This window comes from Erpetoichthys calabaricus, chromosome 12 (assembly GCF_900747795.2).
Source record: "Erpetoichthys calabaricus chromosome 12, fErpCal1.3, whole genome shotgun sequence".
NCBI lineage: Eukaryota > Metazoa > Chordata > Cladistia > Polypteriformes > Polypteridae > Erpetoichthys > Erpetoichthys calabaricus.
The window spans coordinates 29,457,097-29,476,162 of record NC_041405.2 but is presented as its reverse complement, the minus strand read 5'-3'; the positions used below and the strand labels follow the sequence as shown (position 1 = coordinate 29,476,162).

Sequence of the window (19,066 nt, the reverse complement as noted above, 5' to 3'; positions counted from 1 at the left end):
TGTGACTATTTTGTGATCTCCTGCTTAAGCCATATTTCATGGGACCCGCTCCTCCTCCTTTATTGTAAATAAACAATTGTCAGGATGACTGTCACACTCTGAGGTAGAGCTGGATGAAAGACGACAAAAACAGGAAGTGGTCAGATCATGTGTTTCTCTGAAATGAATGTATAATTGGGAGACTCAACTTCACTGTTCCTTTTAGGGATTGCACACTCATCAGGGAGACTAGGCAACTGCCTAGGGTGCCAAGCTAATAGGAGTGATTAATTGCATGTTTATCTGATTTACTCCTTCAACAACACCCTCCCCACCTTTTATCCCTACATTTTCCAAAATATTGTCTCAATTGAAAAATCAAAAAATGATGTACACTCAGGCACTTCTTCAACTCTGCTAGTGGTCTCCCGCTATAATCACAAGGTACTGCACCTCACTCACTTAGGGGCTGAAATATTCAAACTGCAAAGTTTACCTAAGTTGTGCCCAATTCTTTAATGATGCATGAAGAACTCAGATAGATAGATAGATAGATAGATAGATAGATAGATAGATAGATAGATAGATAGATAGATAGATAGATAGATAGATAGATAGATAGATAGATAGATAGATAGATAGATAGATAGATAGATAGATAGATAGATAGATAGATAGATAGATAGATAGATAGATAGATACTTTATTAATCCCAATGGGAAATTCACAAATGTGGCACAGTTGCTGTGATCAAGTTCACTCAAAATAGTGAAAAGAGAGGGAGGCCTCCAAAAGACCCACAAATCTTCACTCCCCTGCTGGTATGATGTACCACACTGGCAAGAGAAGAGACAAGGAGATAGAGAGGAGTTTTAACCAAAGCAAAAGTTGAAACTAGAAAATTCAATATACATGGTACTATATCTAATTACAAAATGAAAAACCTACCTTGTAGTCAAAAAGACTGAAAGGATTTACAGGTCTGAGAAACTTTAAACACACAATCAAACTTTTGTTAATTTCCTTCAGGAATCCACAGACTTGGATAAGTTCACTCAGTTCATGACCCCTGACATTACCGCTACCAACTGCATGGCAGCCACCCAAAAAAACTGCTCAGAGTGTTGACTCCTGTGCCTAAACGGTGTCACGGGGGAACACATACAAATATTATATACTTTAAACAGCCATAAAATAATGACAAAAACCAGAAATGGCTTAAATAACACCCAAAGATATAAAAAAAGTAAATTTCAAGAAATCACGATTAAAAACAAAATAAAATAACCAATCATGACAACTGCCTAAAGATAGGCCTCATCCCTGGCAGCCTAAGCCCTAGCTCTACAGGCAGGCTTCAGACTATCCTGGCCCCACAAATGGAGACTTATTATGCATCTACCAGTTTTCTGTCATATACAGTATCTTCTGTTTATTATTATTTTTTATATTTTATCTGTTTTTATGTTTTTAATAGTTACTTTATGTTCATAATTTTTCAGTTTTGTATGTTTCTATGTGGAAGTATGTGTTCTGTTCCTTATGATTTGTGAATGGTTCACCAAGAGGTGGGGTCACCCTTCCATCTCTACTTAGGACCTGCCCCCAGACCTATAGAAGCTGTGCAGGCAGGTAGTTCAGCAGCTTCTTTTTGGAGGCCTCACCATATTTTGCTCTGGAGGAAACCCCAGATCAAGACAGAAAACAGGCTTGTAAAGTTCAAAATACTTTAAATGTCTTAAAACATCAAAATGCCTCTGAAGAGAAAGTAAAAACTATACAACCTTTGGCTAGAGAAACAAGTCCAGAAAGAGTTAATTTAAAAATGAATGAATCTAAATATACCCAACAAACAAATAAAAACAATGGCAAAAGTCATCTAAAAGACAAAAAAGGTTTGCCAAAAAAAGGCATCTAACAACAAACTACTCCAAATTCAAAATCCAGCAACTGTAAACCCAAGACTGCATCAAAATGTTAAAAATAATGCACTTCCCCAAATAGTCATAATTAACCATAATGCACCACTAAAAGACCTGCTCTTAGCTTTGAAATATAAGGCTGGGGGTGGTCCTTCAGCTATGACATCAAGGTGGCCACGCCTCTTGGGGTTCCACCCACCAAACACAAGGAACATAACAGGGCACATCATACATAGATGCTAAACAATAAACAAACAGCACAATATTAACAAAATTTGTATATCATTTGTCTCATACGTGTGATTAGGAGGCAGCTAAAGGGCTTAAATAACGGTAATACTATGCCAAACCAGGGGGTGGCGGAGTGTGCTGACTGTCTCTCTCAGTCTCTTGCAGGCCATTCTTAGGAAATGCCATCGGATTCCGGCACCACAGATGACGTCACTTCCGGTTCTGGCACCACTGATGACGCAACTTCCAGTACCGAAAACCTCACTTCCGGCGCCACTGATGACGCCACTTCCGGTCCCCGAAGATGTCACTTCCGGTTCCGGCTTGGATGGCCTCATTTCCTCTACCAAACCTTAAAACCGCCATCTTACCTCCACTTGATCAGTTCTGTTTTGGACTCTCTTGTAAACATTGCAACCTTTTTCAAACCTTTTGCAGCCAGGAACATATTATACGGGTGGCTGTGCCAAACCTTTGTGACTGTCTATAGTTGATTTTGTTACACATTATAGTAATTGTTAACACATAAATATAAATTATATGTATATATATTTATAAATTATATAATACTTTAGAGTAAACAAAGAAAGACAGAAAAAAGTAAATAAACATAAGTCAGAGAACACACCCTCGCTGTAACATAACAACAGGGGCATCACAACTATGATTTCACTTTTGCCCAGTCACTATCTCTGGATTTTGCATGTTCTCCCTATATTCTTGTAGGGTTTTTCCACATATTGTTTCTTAAACTACATAAAAGACAGGCATGTTGTGTTATCCCATGTATCTATGTAGGACTGGAATGTGTAACCATGGGTGTGCACTTCAGTGTGTCTTGTGTTGGCACTGCTGCAATCTCGTTCCTACCTTGTGTTCAGTGCTGCCAAGGTAAGCGCCAGCTACTGGCAATCCTCTATTAAACTAAATGAATTATAAAAATGGATGGTTGTCTCTTTAGAAACAGTATAGAGAAACATTTAGCAGTTGCCCTTATAGAGTCTCACTGTGTTTTTGGCTAAAGTCATAAAGCACCGCGGACTGACAGCAATCTGGCTTCTGAATACTGAAAGTGCAGTTCACATTTTCACATTTACATAATCCTGTAGGCGTAGGACCTTTTCTGTTCCAGCAGCAATAAATTAGCTTCATCATGCAGCATTCCTAATATAACTTCAGAACAGTATGCAATGACAAGAATATAATATTCTGAAACAGAATAGAAATAAACAAAATGACAATTTCAAAACCTTACTTGCAAACATATAACTGACATGTAATTGATAAAACAGGTATAACAAATGTGAAGAATGGAGCCGATTTAATTAAAGACAGCAAAATAAAATGTGTGTTCAAGCACGATTTATTTTTCTTTTTGAAGCCCAACTGCATTGCTGTAAGTTCTCAAATATGTTATCATATCCATCAGATTAAAATGGCAGGTAATAATGTGTTATGGCTAAAACACTGGCAGTAAAGCAGGCAGTATGCTGCAGTGGCTAAGGTAATGGACTTAAATCAAAAGATCGATGGTTCAGTCCCCACCGCTGTAAGATGCTCAGCAAGTCACCTTAACCATGTAACGGTTGTATTGTGACCTCAACTTGTATGTTGCTTTGGATAAAGATGTCAGATGTTCAATACTAACATAAATACACATTCACCCTTCCTCGCCTGTATCACATCAATAACTCACTCTTCATCATATAAAGCAGGGGTGTCACATTCAGTATTGTATCACATATCTATGATCTGCTTCTCACAACCGAGAGGACGTGGGGGATGTTTGCTGACTGGCCGACCAACCACAAGCGTTACCTGGTAGGTAACCATCCAAATAATCAGCTTGTGACTCAGCCCTATGAATGTAATAATCCGATCTTCACCCTGTGAAGTAAGTGAACCAGCTGCTGTGGCACAACGTCAGAGGCTTCGCCTCAGGTGCTGATGTCTGAGGTTTGATCACCATAAGGGGAAGCAAAGGTTCGTACACCTGATGAACCCCAATTTATATTATTTGGCAGATACGGGATCACACTGAGTCCACATAAAGTCTCACTTTATATACCCAATGCAGGCTGGAACAACTCCCACCACAATTTCCTCACAAAACTGGATATAAATGCACTGGTGATGGGGCACACAGAGCACATCTGAAGTTGCTCCAATACAGATGGCAGACACGTGTTTTCCATCCACATACAGCAGGGGTATCCAACCCCAGTCCTGGTGGGCCACAGTGGCTACAGGTTTTCATTCTAACCCTTTTCCTAATCGGCGAGCAGTTTTCACTGCTAATTAACTCCTTTTCCCTTCATTTCAATAACCCTGTTTTTAAGGATTCAGTTCTCTGAATCAATTCATTTCTTCATTAAATGACAGCAATGAAACGAGCCAGCAGATGACCAGCTAAACTGGAACGTCAAACTCCAGCCAATTTCACTCCAACCAGTTTCTTAACGAGAAGCTAATTCTTGCTGTTCATTCAAGCCGTTATTGAATAACAGGACTTTTTGCTCCTCTTATTCTGCCACAGCAGCCTGTTGATTTTCTGTTTTTTAAGACCACCGTCAAGATGTTTTGGTGACCTGAGCAGACCAACATGACCGAGACCTTCACCTTCCTTTATTTTCAAGTTTAGCTGGTCATATGGAGCCTTGTTTTGTGTCTCATTCTTGTTCGGCTGCTCATTGAGGAAAAAGAAACAACTAAGGGGTCTGAGTCACGTCAATTAAAATGAAGGCAAAACAAGTTAATCAGCAGCAAAAAACATCTCACTAATTAAGAAGATGAAGAAGAAGATGAATGAAAACCTGCAGCCACTGCAGCCAACCAGGCCCAGAGTTGGACACCCCTGACATACAATAAACAAGTCAGGGGAAAAGTCAAAAGAATGATGTTGAGAGCGGTGGCACCAGTCAGGTAAGTCATGGGAGGGTGGCCAGACCTGACACCTAAATAGCTTTAAAATGTGAAGATGAGCTAGCACCTCCTTCATGTGTCTGTCACATCTTTGGGGTCTTACTAAAACACTGCAATTCTTTAAGGCGTTGTCAGATGTTACCTCATTTTCAGTCCTTCTTGGTGGGTCAATACAAGCTGCAAGTTTCCATTCCAAATACAAGTCCATAGCTGTGTTGCACAGATATATAGAAATATATATATATAAGCAGACATTAGGGACATGTTAATATTGTATGGATACTATTTATATATGAAATACATAATATACAGTATGTTGATCTACTTGTTGAAATGTTCTACTACTCAAATGGACTCAGTAGCAGGTGGCTATCGCCAAGCACAAACAGGACAAGATACGCTTTTTTTTCCTATCCAACTGTTTTAAATTGCTGTCTTCACATAAACATCATAGATAAATTGGGAGGCTCGCTTAATCCAATGTAGAGTTCTATGGAGCTGAAGCCATCATTTACTCAACAATCAGGTTGAATTCCATATCACTCTGGGTACTAGGCTCACATATTACACACAGCACACATAAAAGTGCATACACAATGACAATTCCTTAAAGACAATAATGCACAAGCATAAAATCATAGCTGCCATTTACATTGTAATGAACATACAGTGGTGTGAAAAACTATTTGCCCCCTTCCTGATTTCTTATTCTTTTGCATGTTTGTCACACAAAATGTTTCTGATCATCAAACACATTTAACCATTAGTCAAATATAACACAAGTAAACACAAAATGCAGTTTGTAAATGGTGGTTTTTATTATTTAGGGAGAAAAAAAAATCCAAACCTACATGGCCCTGTGTGAAAAAGTAATTGCCCCCTGAACCTAATAACTGGTTGGGCCACCCTTAGCAGCAATAACTGCAATCAAGCGTTTGCGATAACTTGCAATGAGTCTTTTACAGCGCTCTGGAGGAATTTTGGCCCACTCATCTTTGCAAAATTGTTGTAATTCAGCTTTATTTGAGGGTTTTCTAGCATGAACCGCCTTTTTAAGGTCATGCCATAGCATCTCAATTGGATTCAGGTCAGGACTTTGACTAGGCCTCTCCAAAGTCTTCATTTTGTTTTTCTTCAGCCATTCAGAGATGGATTTGCTGGTGTGTTTTGGGTCATTGTCCTGTTGCAGCACCCAAGATCGCTTCAGCTTGAGTTGACGAACAGATGGCCAGACATTCTCCTTCAGGATTTTTTGGTAGACAGTAGAATTCATGGTTCCATCTATCACAGCAAGCCTTCCAGGTCCTGAAGCAGCAAAACAACCCCAGACCATCACACTACCACCACCATATTTTACTGTTGGTATGATGTTCTTTTTCTGAAATGCTGTGTTCCTTTTTACGCCAGATGTAACGGGACATTTGCCTGCCAAAAAGTTCAACTTTTGACTCATCAGTCCACAAGGTATTTTCCCAAAAGTCTTGGCAATCATTGAGATGTTTCTTAGCAAAATTGAGACGAGCCCTAATGTTCTTTTTGCTTAACAGTGGTTTGCGTCTTGGAAATCTGCCATGCAGGCCGTTTTTGCCCAGTCTCTTTCTTATGGTGGAGTCGTGAACACTGACCTTAATTGAGGCAAGTGAGGCCTGCAGTTCTTTAGACGTTGTCCTGGGGTCTTTTGTGACCTCTCGGATGAGTCGTCTCTGTGCTCTTGGGGTAATTTTGGTCGGCCGGCCACTCCTGGGAAGGTTCACCACTGTTCCATGTTTTTGCCATTTGTGGATAATGGCTCTCACTGTGGTTCGCTGGAGTCCCAAAGCTTTAGAAATGGCTTTATAACCTTTACCAGACTGATAGATCTCAGTTACTTCTGTTCTCATTTGTTCCTGAATTTCTTTGGATCTTGGCATGATGTCTAGCTTTTGAGGTGCTTTTGGTCTACTTCTCTGTGTCAGGCAGCTCCTATTTAAGTGATTTCTTGATTGAAACAGGTGTGGCAGTAATCAGGCCTGGGGGTGGCTACGGAAATTGAACTCAGGTGTGATACACCACAGTTAGGTTATTTTTTAACAAGGGGGCAATTACTTTTTCACACAGGGCCATGTAGGTTTGGATTTTTTTTCTCCCTAAATAATAAAAACCATCATTTAAAAACTGCATTTTGTGTTTACTTGTGTTGTATTTGACTAATGGTTAAATGTGTTTGATGATCAGAAACATTTTGTGTGACAAACATGCAAAAGAATAAGAAATCAGGAAGGGGGCAAATAGTTTTTCACACCACTGTATTTGCCTATATTGTGAAAGGTCAAGGTTAAAATTTAAATGTGTTTGCAGATTTTCCACTAATTTTTAGCATACTAGTAAAACTTTTTTTTGTTTGTTTTAAATCCATTATACACAAAGAATTTCTTCGCCGTAAACTGGTTTATAATCCATTCCTATCTGGACTAGGGTTGTGTGGTTTACCAGTACTGGAAGTGTACCAAAATACCCAAATTTTAAAATGGTATGATACCTCTATTTTGGGATTTTGGATACAGGAAGTAAAAGTCAGCTTTCCTCTCAATCCCCTTTTCCTCATTAGTGTAGATGTGGAAAAACATACATTTTGTAGACATCACAAAGCAAAAGTACAAGTTTTGACACCATTGAGACTTCATACCCCCTCGAGGGTTCATGCTGTGCCCAAATTTATTGTTTCCATGCATTTGTGACTTCACAGCAGTGGTTATGTAAAGGGGCACAATGGCACAGCACTCCAGGGAGAATGGTGTAAGACAGGGAGTTGGGGGCTTCGGAACCATTTTGGTACTTTTATTGAAGTCTGTAAGATGGTATCAAAACTGAAGTCAAAATTTTAATACCGCTCCATGAGTAATCTGGACACATCTAGCTCTGGAGAAAAAGTATGCACAAGTTCTTCAAAAGTAGCAGGCACATTTATCGCACGTTTTTATCGTATGTTAATGCAGTTTTTGTTATTATTATTATTATTATTTTGAAGTCTTCATATGACATTAAAATTAAAGCTAATAACATTTTAACTTACAGGAGAACCATTTTGTTCACTAAATTAAATTCCTGCACTTCTGTCCATGTGACTAGTTCAAGTTCAAGTTCAAGTAGGCTTTATTGTCACTTCAACCATATACAGTTAGTACACAGTGAAACGAAACAACGTTCCTCCAGGACCAAGGTGCTACATGCAACATAAATTACAACATAAATTAACAGAAAAACTAAACTAGCTAACTAAGAAATGTGCAAACAAAAGCAACAAAGTGACAGTGTGACAAAAACACAAACGTAACATAATAATAAGGTGTTGTGGTGATGAGTTGAGGTAGTGGAGAAACAGTAAACATTCCTTAGTGTAGCAGCAAAAATTAGGAAGTAAAGAAGTTAGTGCAAAAAGTTGTCCAGTAATGGATATTGTGCAAAAAAAGCATTGACAGGTTGGCGACTACCTACTCGCTATGCTCATTTTTTTCACTGGATTTTTTTTTTTGGTACATCGCAGTACGCTCATGGGAATGAGTTCCAGAGCATGAAAGTATGTTAAAATCAGGGCTGGGCAAGTTAACGCATTATTATCACGTTAACGCATTAATTACTTAACACCGACAATTATTTTATCGCACAGTAATGCAGTTTTTGTTATTATTTTGAAAGCCTCAGTCTCACCAGCGATCGATAGAGATCAGCGATCTTCTTGTTACAGCGCTTTTCGATACGCTTTTGGTAGAAGGAAAGTTAGCTTTGTGGATTTGACCTCGATTCCCTGTGTGTGCATGAGAAGCAAAGAGGAAACAGCTTCCAAAATGGCATGTGGAGAGACACCAAAGTGAATGCTCAAAGCTAAATAATCCGTGGATGACTTTTTTCGTATTATCGATGAATCAGACTCTGATTTGTCGGACTCTGATTTTGATGCAAGTGATCTTGAGATGTAGATCGAAAACGAAAGTGAGGTACCGGCATCAGCTGATCGGTCCCCAGCTGAACACGTTGTGTAGCTGATGAACCTATGGCAACGTTCACCTGGGAGGACAGACACTTACGATGGCAGGAAGTACAAACCAGATTGCGTCTCACTGCAACTGTCACCCCCACGCACCTGTCTCAGAAAGCCCACCGTGCATTCCTGCTGGCCGTCGAGCTGCCCCCCACGCAGTCACTACTGCTACAAACTGCAAACAGACACCGACAGCAGGCACAACAGATGTTTTATGTTGATTTATGTATGAAATCATTGCTTTGTGTGCTTTTCAGAAAACTGAGTTTTTTAGAAAAATATCAGCCCTCAAAGAGTTGCTACTGAACAGAGGCCGTTTGTGCTGCTCCCTGATAAAGGAAAATGTTTCTGCAGGCATCTGTTCAGATAAAAAAGAAAACAGATTTAGAGATGTTAACTTGCTGTTGCTCGGAAGGTGCCTGTTATAATGTTGTGATCGTGGCCCGAGACTCTGAGGTTAACTTGTTTTTCTATAACAAACTCGATAAAACGTTAATGCCCTGGCAGAGGCAAATAGCTTTGGTTTTATATTTGATTTGATTACATTAATGTTTAAGTTGAGATTTACAAGAAATATTTTAACTGCTGCTACGTAGAGAAAAGTCAAGCAAAATGGCCCCTTTTATTGGCGAACTAAAAAGATTACAATATGCAAGCTTTTGAGGCAACTCGGGCCCCTTCTTCAGGCAAGAGGTAAGAAGGGGCCCGAGTTGCCTTGAAAGCTTGCATATTGTAATTTTTTTAGTTAGCCAATAAAAGGGGTCATTCTGCTTGACTTCTCACTATATTCATAAGGGCTAACACGGTACAACACCCTAGTACTACTGACTTAAACTTATAAAAGCAGAGTAAAGCTCATTTCTTCCACATGTTCGATAAAGCTGTGTTAAACTTAAAAATAATGGAGTGAAGCAAAAGAATAATTAAAAGACGAGTTTCTTGGGTTCTCAGTATTTGCCGATGATGATAAAAAAAGCGTAATAAAGACAAGTAGCCTTGAACATTCAGATCTATTCATCCATTTCCAAACTTATGTCACTAGTCTACAAAAAAATATTTTTTGTTTGCTTCTGGGAATTTCAGAGCATCTCTTTATTAAGTTTTTTTACACTGATTTCATATATGAAATCGGAATTAAGCTAACACGTCAGGGTTTTTGAAATACACATTGACGTTTTGACACTTCTGAATATCAATATATCAACACGATATCTGGAGTCTGGACTATGTCCCACCAAAATTGTTTTGATGTGTTTATTCTGAAAACAAATCAGAAGACGATACCAGAGACACGTTAAAGCATATTTATGTCAATTTACCTCAATATAAAAGTGAGGTCAGCGTGCCCAAAAATGTTGGAGGCACTCGCTTTTGCGCTTGTACTGCACATCCGTCTCTCTTTGCATGAACTAACAGTAGTCACCCATCATGCTCGAGTAAATTTTCCCCAATATCGGTTTTCTATCACCTTTATATCTTGATGAAATCTTTCCCCATGCTCATCTCTGACATCGCTTACATTTGGTGGAAAAAAAAGTCAGAGATGAGAATGTAAAAAATGCGTCTTCAGTGACATTCTGGCTCCCATAAGCTAATTTATTTTCAGCATATTCTCCACAAGCTCAGTATAATTCTCTGCTCTGTGACTGTCAAGAAAAGTCTGGACAACCTGCACGAATGAGGGTGCTGCTGATTCAGTTGGCTTCAGTTTCCTTTTGAACTCCTCGTCAAGCGTCAGTTCACAGATTTCAGGACCAACAAAAACACCTTCCTTAATTTTGGCTTCACTTTTCTCGAGACCAAACTTATTTCTTAAATGCTGAAACGCATCGCCTTTACTGTCCAGTCACCCTAATTGTCCAAGACCTGGAACATCATAACTAAAAAAATGGGACATGCTGGATGAAAACGGTTTTCAGATTTGGAGTCAGCAAGTGAAATTTGTTAAAGTACAGGTGAAAGAATCCCAGTAGCAAAATGCTTGTTGACCAGTGTGATCAAATTCCAAAGTCACATGAGCTTGAGTCGACATTTGGCAGTCCTATGTACAAAGCAATAACCACTGTCAGTTGGTGTGATAGTCCATCACAAGGAACACTCACATGCTGTGCCAACGTTCAGTCATCATTTAACCAAATATAAACATGTTCAATTCACTCTATTCAATGGCTCTGCTTTCACACAACAAATCATACTGGTAAGAACACTGCTGTACTAGATATATTATCTCGCACAATACAATAACAGACTTGATTGTAATTTGGCATTTGCTTTCTTTATTATTACTTGTACATTATTTCAGCTTAGAGAGGTGGTGAGTGAGACCTTATCAAGCAGGCAAGGGCTCAAAGGCTTAAAACCACCTTGAGACACCAGCCATATGTAACCACCTCACTCAAACAACGCCTGTTATATACAGTATAAGCACCACCCAAAAATCACTTCACCCCCCAAAATAGACCCTGGCACAGTGTAATGCCTCCATTATAGTCAATAATTGACACTGAAAAAACACTTCCCTCCCTTCTTTATTTTTTCTCTTCCTCGACTATCACTCTACGCAATCAACAATTCTTAAGCTTTGTCATGTGACTTGTAGTCATTGGGTATATCCGACTTGCCGACTACGGTTGCTGATCTCGTAAGCCAAACGGTGTCTGTTTAAACAACAGAAAATCATGTCACATTTGGTGACTTTGGGATGATTTTCCAGCACAGTCATGCCCGTTCATTTTTCTGATAGCCGACAGTGTACTGTCTGACAGAGCTGGTGTTGCGTGGAGGATTAAAGGGTACAGCAAGCTCTGCCGCAAACTCAGATCCCATTTTTTTTTCCATTCTGTTGTGTTACGTAAAACACGAGGCATCAGACAGATGAGCCTCTCTTGTGTTCGTGAGGGCCACAGCACCCATGTTCCTTATTCCTCATCGCTGTACAATATGAAGTGTCCTTCAGGGTGAGCACTCATTGGTTCTCAGGTGTTATACTCACTGTGCCCACCTCTACAACTAAAGACAAAAATCAAACCTGTTTGAGTTAGTTGAAACAAGTCGAAGACTAACTGGAGTAAATCTCAGGGCATGTCACACTGACTGACTTGCTAAGATTAAGTAAATGAAGGCTACAACTGGAAACTACTGGAAAAGTCAAGTAATGGGAAATAACCTTTAACTGTTTATATTGTACAGGCTTCTCTGACGCTTTACAGCTGCTTTGACTTTCCTTATTTACTTTGCCTTAAGCCTGCGGTGGGTTGGCACCCTGCCCGGGATTGGTTCCTGCTTTGTGCCCTGTGTTGGCTGGGATTGGCTCCAGCAGACCCCTGTGACCCTGTGTTCGGATTCAGCGGATTGGAAAATGGATGGATGGACTTTGCCTTAAGCCAGAGATCTGTTCATTTCTATGTGACCATGTGTGTTTTTACCAGTAGTTGCATTGTGTCATCATTCTTTAAGCAATGTACAGAAACATCCATCCATTTTCCAACCCGCTGAATCCGAACACAGGGTCACGGGGGTCTGCTGGAGCCAATCCCAGCCAACACAGGGCACAAGGCAGGAAACAAACCCCGGGCAGGGCGGTACAGAAACATAGCAGAAGCTAATCATGAGCAGTGTTTTCAATGGACTGTTTTTAGTCTCAAAAGGAAGTGCAATGTTTTAAAAATAGTTGTAAGGTTTAAAGAAAACATTTCAGAATTTTAAAGTAAAATGTGCGACTATAACTTTTAAAAAGTGGTAACTTCTGTTGAACAAAGTCATTTATTTCATTAGCACCTTGAGCTACGTTTAAACCTCCATGATAAATTTTAACTGGAGGCATTTATACAACTTGAAAACCTCATCAGGCTTTGCTTTTATTCATTTTCTTTTGGTTTCTAGCTCTGCCTGCATGTCACAACCTGCTCTGTTGCCCTAATTATATTTAAAATGAAACCATAATGTTTTGAGAGAAAATAATTTACAATTCAGATCTGATGCAAAGCGCAGCAACAAGAAAAAGCTGTAAGAATGCATCGAGCTACTGTGTTCTCATTTGTCTTTAAATAGCTGCTCCTGTAATACTACCTACTGTAACTGTTACTGTGTTTTATTATCATCATTAGTATAATAACTGATAAGGGGTACATCTAGGTTTTTTTTTTTTATTGGCTCTTCATAAATGCAATTGGTGCAAATGTTGGAATTGAATTAGCTGGGCAGCGCTAGCTCTTCTGGGGATGCATAAAAAGTGCATTACACTAGGAATCATTTCATCGTAATACTGTATATATTATTATTACGAGATGAGACGGCATTATTATGAGACGGTTTGGTCATGTGCAGGGTAGAGATGAGGAATACGTCAGGAAAAGAATGTTGAGGATGGAACAGCCAGAAAAGAGGAAGGCCAAAGAGGAGGTTTATGGATGTGGTGAGGGAGGACATGAAGGCAGTCAGTGTGGCAGAAAATGACGGAAAAGTCAGGGATAGAGGGAGACCCCTAAATGAGAGCAGCCAAAATAAGAAGATTGTATATATTGTTGTATCATTAACATAAGTCACAACTATAAAAGTATTTTAATTCACTGTTTATCTGTGCCCTTAAGAATGAAAGAACCCCACAATATTAACTGCACCTTCAAAAATGCTGGTTCTTTAATAGCACTTTACTAGGTTGTGTGGTTTCAGGTATAACCAGTGATTGGCAAAGAACCATTTAATTATGGGAAGGGTTCTTTGCATAAGAACTTAGTGCGTTAGGCTTTAAAAATGTTCGTAATATGTAGAAAATGCATAGTAGGGGACCTAAAAAGTTACATCAAATCAATAAATCGGAACTTAGCCTGTGTTACTGTATGTAGCAAAACCCATTAGCATCTCACAAATCTGTTTTCATCTATTCATGGTGTAATCCACTAGGGGGCGTACTGCCACCCTAACCCGGACACCCACAGGCAGAACACAGGTTCAAGAGAACACCCGGTTTATTTACAGCAAACACACTGTGGACAAGTCACCAACACAACGGGCCCTTCTTGCCGTCAGTCCTTCTCCCTCCACTCCTCCTCAGGATTTGTCCTCTCCTCCCGACTCTGGCCAATTTATGGAGTGAGGCGGCTCCTTTTTATAGGGCACCTGGATGCTTAACGATGACGGAAGTGTGACCAAATAAGGCCCTGGAAAGGTCTATGTGCCCCCTGGCGGTGGCCACAGGTTACAAAAGGGTTGAGCTCCCATGCTCATAACCCATGGCCCCTCTGGAAACCAAGGGGACTGCATTCTATCGGCCCAGGGGAGAAGCTGTCCTAAATTACAGGTTCCTTCTGGAACAAAATCTGGTTCCCCTATGGCACTTCTCTGAAGAACCACTTTTATTTGTAAGAGTGTAGTGATTGAGAATTACATCTCTTTATCATTAATTTTAACTTGTGCTGTTCTGTTATGTTTCGTGTTCATCTAATGACCAACTACAGCACTATTTTTATTGTTAGTTTTGATAAATCTGCTCTGATGGAATTATTATTTATAAAACCCCAGGATGGGGCAGCACGGTGGTGCATTAGTGGACCAGGATTCATGTCTCAGGTCCTCCCTGCATGGAGTTTGCATGTTCTGCCCGTGTCTGCAGGGGTTTCCTGCCACAGTCCAAAGACAGCCAGGTTAAGTGAACTAGAGACGCTAAACTGGCCCTAGTGTGTGTTTGCCCTGCAATGTACTGGCATCCTATTCAGGGTTTGTTCCTTCCTTGTACCCTGTGGTAGCCGAGATAGACAGCAACACCCCGCTGTGACCCTGGTCTGGAATAAGCTGGCTAGAAAATGACATGACAAAACCTCAAGATAAAACAGTGAGAAATGGATCTCTTTGAAAACTGCACACTCAGTCCTGCATGTTGTCAAGCCCATATCAAACAAAACACACACAAGTTAAGGTCCTGCCAGCAATTTTCAGTTGCGGATTTTATGGCAGTTGGCTGTGGTTGGCAGTCATATAGTCTGACATCCACAGCGGCTCAGTCCAACCAGTCTGCCACTACAGTCAACAGAATCCAGCGGGTTTGTCTTAAGTCACAGGGGGTTAGATGCGTGTGTGCAAACGGAGAACTAAGGAGCGCTCTGTCAGAAGTTCAATACAGATAACACAGCCAGGAAGAATAAACAGAAGAGAGGTTTGTTTGTCTGACGTCACGTATTATACATACTACAATGTGATCCAAAAAGACAAAAGGACAGAGACTGCAGCGGAACTCGCCTTACCTGTAAAGCCTTCATACAGCACACGTTCAGTCAGGCAGCACATTATTGACTATCAGCATGCCACAAGCTTGCCATACTTTAGCAACGTGAGTGCTAGAAAGTCATTACAGAGTTGTGTCATGCGACTTCTAGTGGGATAATCAGACAGAGAACATCAAAAAGCAGCAGTTATCAAGTTTGACATCCCCTACAACTACAAGTCGTGTAATGTACTGTATCACCCACTTTAATCCAAACTCCAGGCTGCCAGGTTGAGGTCATGAGCTTAGCTTTTCAAATTTGCTTTGTGTTTAAGTGGGTTAAGTCCAGAAACTCGGTTCCCTTTTACATCTTCTTGATAGTTTAAATGGTGGGTCTGTCCTGGGTTCTTTTGCACGTTCTTGTCTACAAGTGTTACATTTCCCTCTCTGGCTGCTGTTGTGTCATCTCTGATCCCAAAACATCCTTATGGTTAATAGGCGACCTTAAGCTAAAGCTCGTGTGAAGGCTTTCGTGTGCATTTCCTTGCCTCCTGTGTGACTAGAATTCCACGCAGCTCCAGAGAGAGCATTAAACCTCCTGTTGGAGAAATCGCACCTTAAGTGTTAAAATGGGACTCCCTCCCAACAAACCTTTATCTCCCTAGTCATTGTCTAAAGTGTTTAAATGCGGCATTATGAAGTGTAGAAAGTAAACAGCAACAACAAAAGCTGCCAAAGGAAGTTGTGTAACCTTCTGCTTTTGTTTACAAGCCGTGTCACACTACTGCTGTTAAGTACCAAAAATCTGAGTAACTAATAATTCTTTATATTTATATAGCGCTTTTCTCACTACGCGGCGAGTTAAATGTGATTTTACAGAGAGTAAAAAAAGCAGTCTATTCGAAATTCCTGCCTCCTTGTTTTACACCAAATAAACATGAGTTAACAGCAATGCCCAAACTAGTGCCATCTTTCCAACTTGCAGTCCAACGGCACTGACGCACCAGTAAATAAATCAATAAATAAATCACTGCTCTCAGTTGCCAAGCTTTTCACTTTTTATCTATCCACAAGGACACTCTTACTAATAACATCGTTACTTAACCAGCACAGCACGTACTGTCCCTATGAAAGAATTATTGAATTAGGCAAAATGATCCTTCCCTTTATACTGCTGCCGGAATTGGCTGCAGCGCCCTCAGATCCCGAACGGGACTGCGCGGGTTTGAGAATACTACTGGCTCTCTGTCCGGAGAGTCTTCCCGCCCAGTGCTTGCTGGGAAAGGCTCCAGCTGCCCCCAGATAAACGGACTACGAAGACAGAAGTATGGACGTTAATGCTTCTTTTCCTGTTTTTGTTATTCGAGTAAGATTTTTACGGTTTTGCTGCGATTCTCTGACGGGTGTTAACCCGCACAGCTGTTCGACGTTATTTTAGCGATGATAACCCTTTACTTGCTTTTGCTTCCTTTAATTCTGTTGTTTCCTAACTGTCCGTTTTTTGCTATGAACTCGCCAGCTGTTCCATGCTCTTTCCTACACTTGAGCCTTTTCTATTATGAGTTGCGTGTCTTTTTATTCGTAAATTGAGATTCCCAAATCACGGCACAAACTTCGGGGACTCTGCATGGACCGATTTGTACGTCGATTTAGACATATTATTTATTACTTTTGTATGCTTTTTTCTTGTTGCGCACAGTACTGTATGCAATCAATATAGCTGTGACGCAGTGCGTTATTTCCTTAAATGATTTTAATACGTTTAGTGTATTAGATATAACAAGTCATTTAAATATGTGTTTATTATCTGGTTTCAGCATTAAAATGATTCTTTTGGGACTCACCTCAATCAGCCGCTCAGCAGGTAGCCAAGGTCAATAGCCACTTCCCAACTTTATCTTCTGGTTTCAACTTTAGTCCATTTGCCGTCCATCCCTCGCAGCTCGTGTCCCTTGGTCCTGTTAGCAGTCCCTCCTCAGCGTTGTGTGAGCTGCAGAGAGCCTCCTCAGTGCGGCTGCTCTGCGCCCGCAGCTCTAGCCGAACCTGTTGCAAGAGCGCAGGGTTGGCGACGCGGGTGAAGGGGTTATTGGCATCAAAGCGAGCTGCTGACATGAAAGTAAAGTACCTGCTTTGAGGTATCGATAGCCACGGGTGTTTTACAGTAAAGCCAGCCTTATACCGCACGCACCAGGCTGAAACGAGCGTACATAAAAAGGAGAGAGAGAAGGCTTCCGAGCAGCTCACCGCCGAGCCTGTCGACGCGTCACTAATCCACAAGCAAGTTTCCGACCAGATGCAACGGGGGCGGAGGGTACCAATCTTCTGTCATTTGTTCTTTAAAAGATCTCCTCCAATCACCTTGCAGAAAAAAGCAGGGTTGGGGGTTGGTTCAAGTCTATGAAGTTTGCTTCTCTAAGAAGTTAGCAGTTCCCACTCAATGTGAGGAGCACATCGTGTAACTACATTTTGTGTTTACTGATCGTTTTTTTTTTGTGTGCGTCATGCGTCTGAAGCTGCTTGATAAGGCACAGAAGATATTGTGAAAATGAACGGATAGATGCAGATTTTCTTTTCAGTGTCTAACTGTGAAGGTTGTCATATCTGTCATTTGTTGGGTAGATGCTATGGAATGCATTCAGAATAAAACCTATCTCACAGCAAAATGACAACAAAACAGGTGGGTTATGCAAGTTTAAATAATCACTGAGTTGAGCTGCAACAACCTTTTCTAAGATCTTAGCCATAAATGGAAGATTAGAAATTGGGCGATAAAATTTTAGCTATAAGGGATCTGAGCCATGTTTTTTTTAAAAAACAGGGGTTACAGCAGCAGTTTTTAAATCACTTGGAGCAACACAGGTGCAGAAACTACAGTTGATAAAGTGAGAAATGGGAGCAGAAAGTTTGTCCGTGCAAGTCTTAATTAGTAAAGTAGGGTCAGGATTTAGGTGGTAGGTAGATTGATTTAATTTAAATATTACTTCAGCAATATAAGTTGGTGTAGTGGGGTTAAATTTAGATAAATAAACTGTAGATTTAGAAGTATAATGAGTCAACAGATATGAGGAATGGTTAGTGGAGAAACCTTCATATATGGTCATAATTTTTGACTGAAAATAGTCCAAAAATAGATTACAGTGCTCAACAGAGGAATAAGGATTTTTAACAGCAGGTTGACAAAGTCTGTTAACTGTATTAGAAAGAGATCTAGGGTGACAAGTACCAAGTCAATAAGGGTGGAATAGTACTTTGAACGTGCAGCCAAAAAGGCACATCTGTATTACTTCAGGTGTTCAGTGCAAGCCAGCTCATCGTGGAATGTTCTGCGCCATTTCAGCTTTGGCCTTCCTCGTTTCCATTTCCCTTACGATGGAATCTTTTTCATAGCCATCTTAAAATGGGGGTATTCCGGAAAGCACAGGATGTTACCAACCAGCCTTATTTGCCGCTCTGCAATAACTTCAGACAGTGGACATGCCTTCCTCCTTCTCCAGACCTCTTTGTTGGTAATGTGGTCACACCAGCCTATCTTCAAGATCTTCTTCAAGAATCTCTGATGGACCACACTCAGATTCTTATCAGTTCTGACTGCACCCTTCTGTGTTTCACTGTCATAGATGACTGTTGGTAGAATAATGCTCTTATAGAGCTAGAGTTTCATCTGAATGGTATTGGTGGTGGTTGACCTCATAGAGTGCATTCTTTGAAAAACCGCCGCTGCTTTGCAAATTCTACAGTTAACATCGGCTGCAATGTCACCATCATTGCTCATTGTGCTGCCTAGATAGGTGAAGT

General features: G+C 40.5%; 1 protein-coding gene across 2 annotated transcripts in view; it reads right to left on the bottom strand.

The window, feature by feature from the left end:
- Positions 1-17,569, bottom strand: part of LOC114662007 (ankyrin repeat and fibronectin type-III domain-containing protein 1-like) — a 158,352-nt gene extending 140,783 nt beyond the window's left edge. Inside the window, exon 1 of one of the 2 annotated variants that reach the window (XM_051934841.1) lies at positions 17,116-17,569. The gene's annotated coding sequence lies outside the window, so the exon portion shown is untranslated. The remainder of the gene's footprint in view (positions 1-17,115) is intronic. The other variant, XM_028815289.2, reaches the window with a different exon arrangement.
- Positions 17,570-19,066: the final 1,497 nt, after the last annotated feature.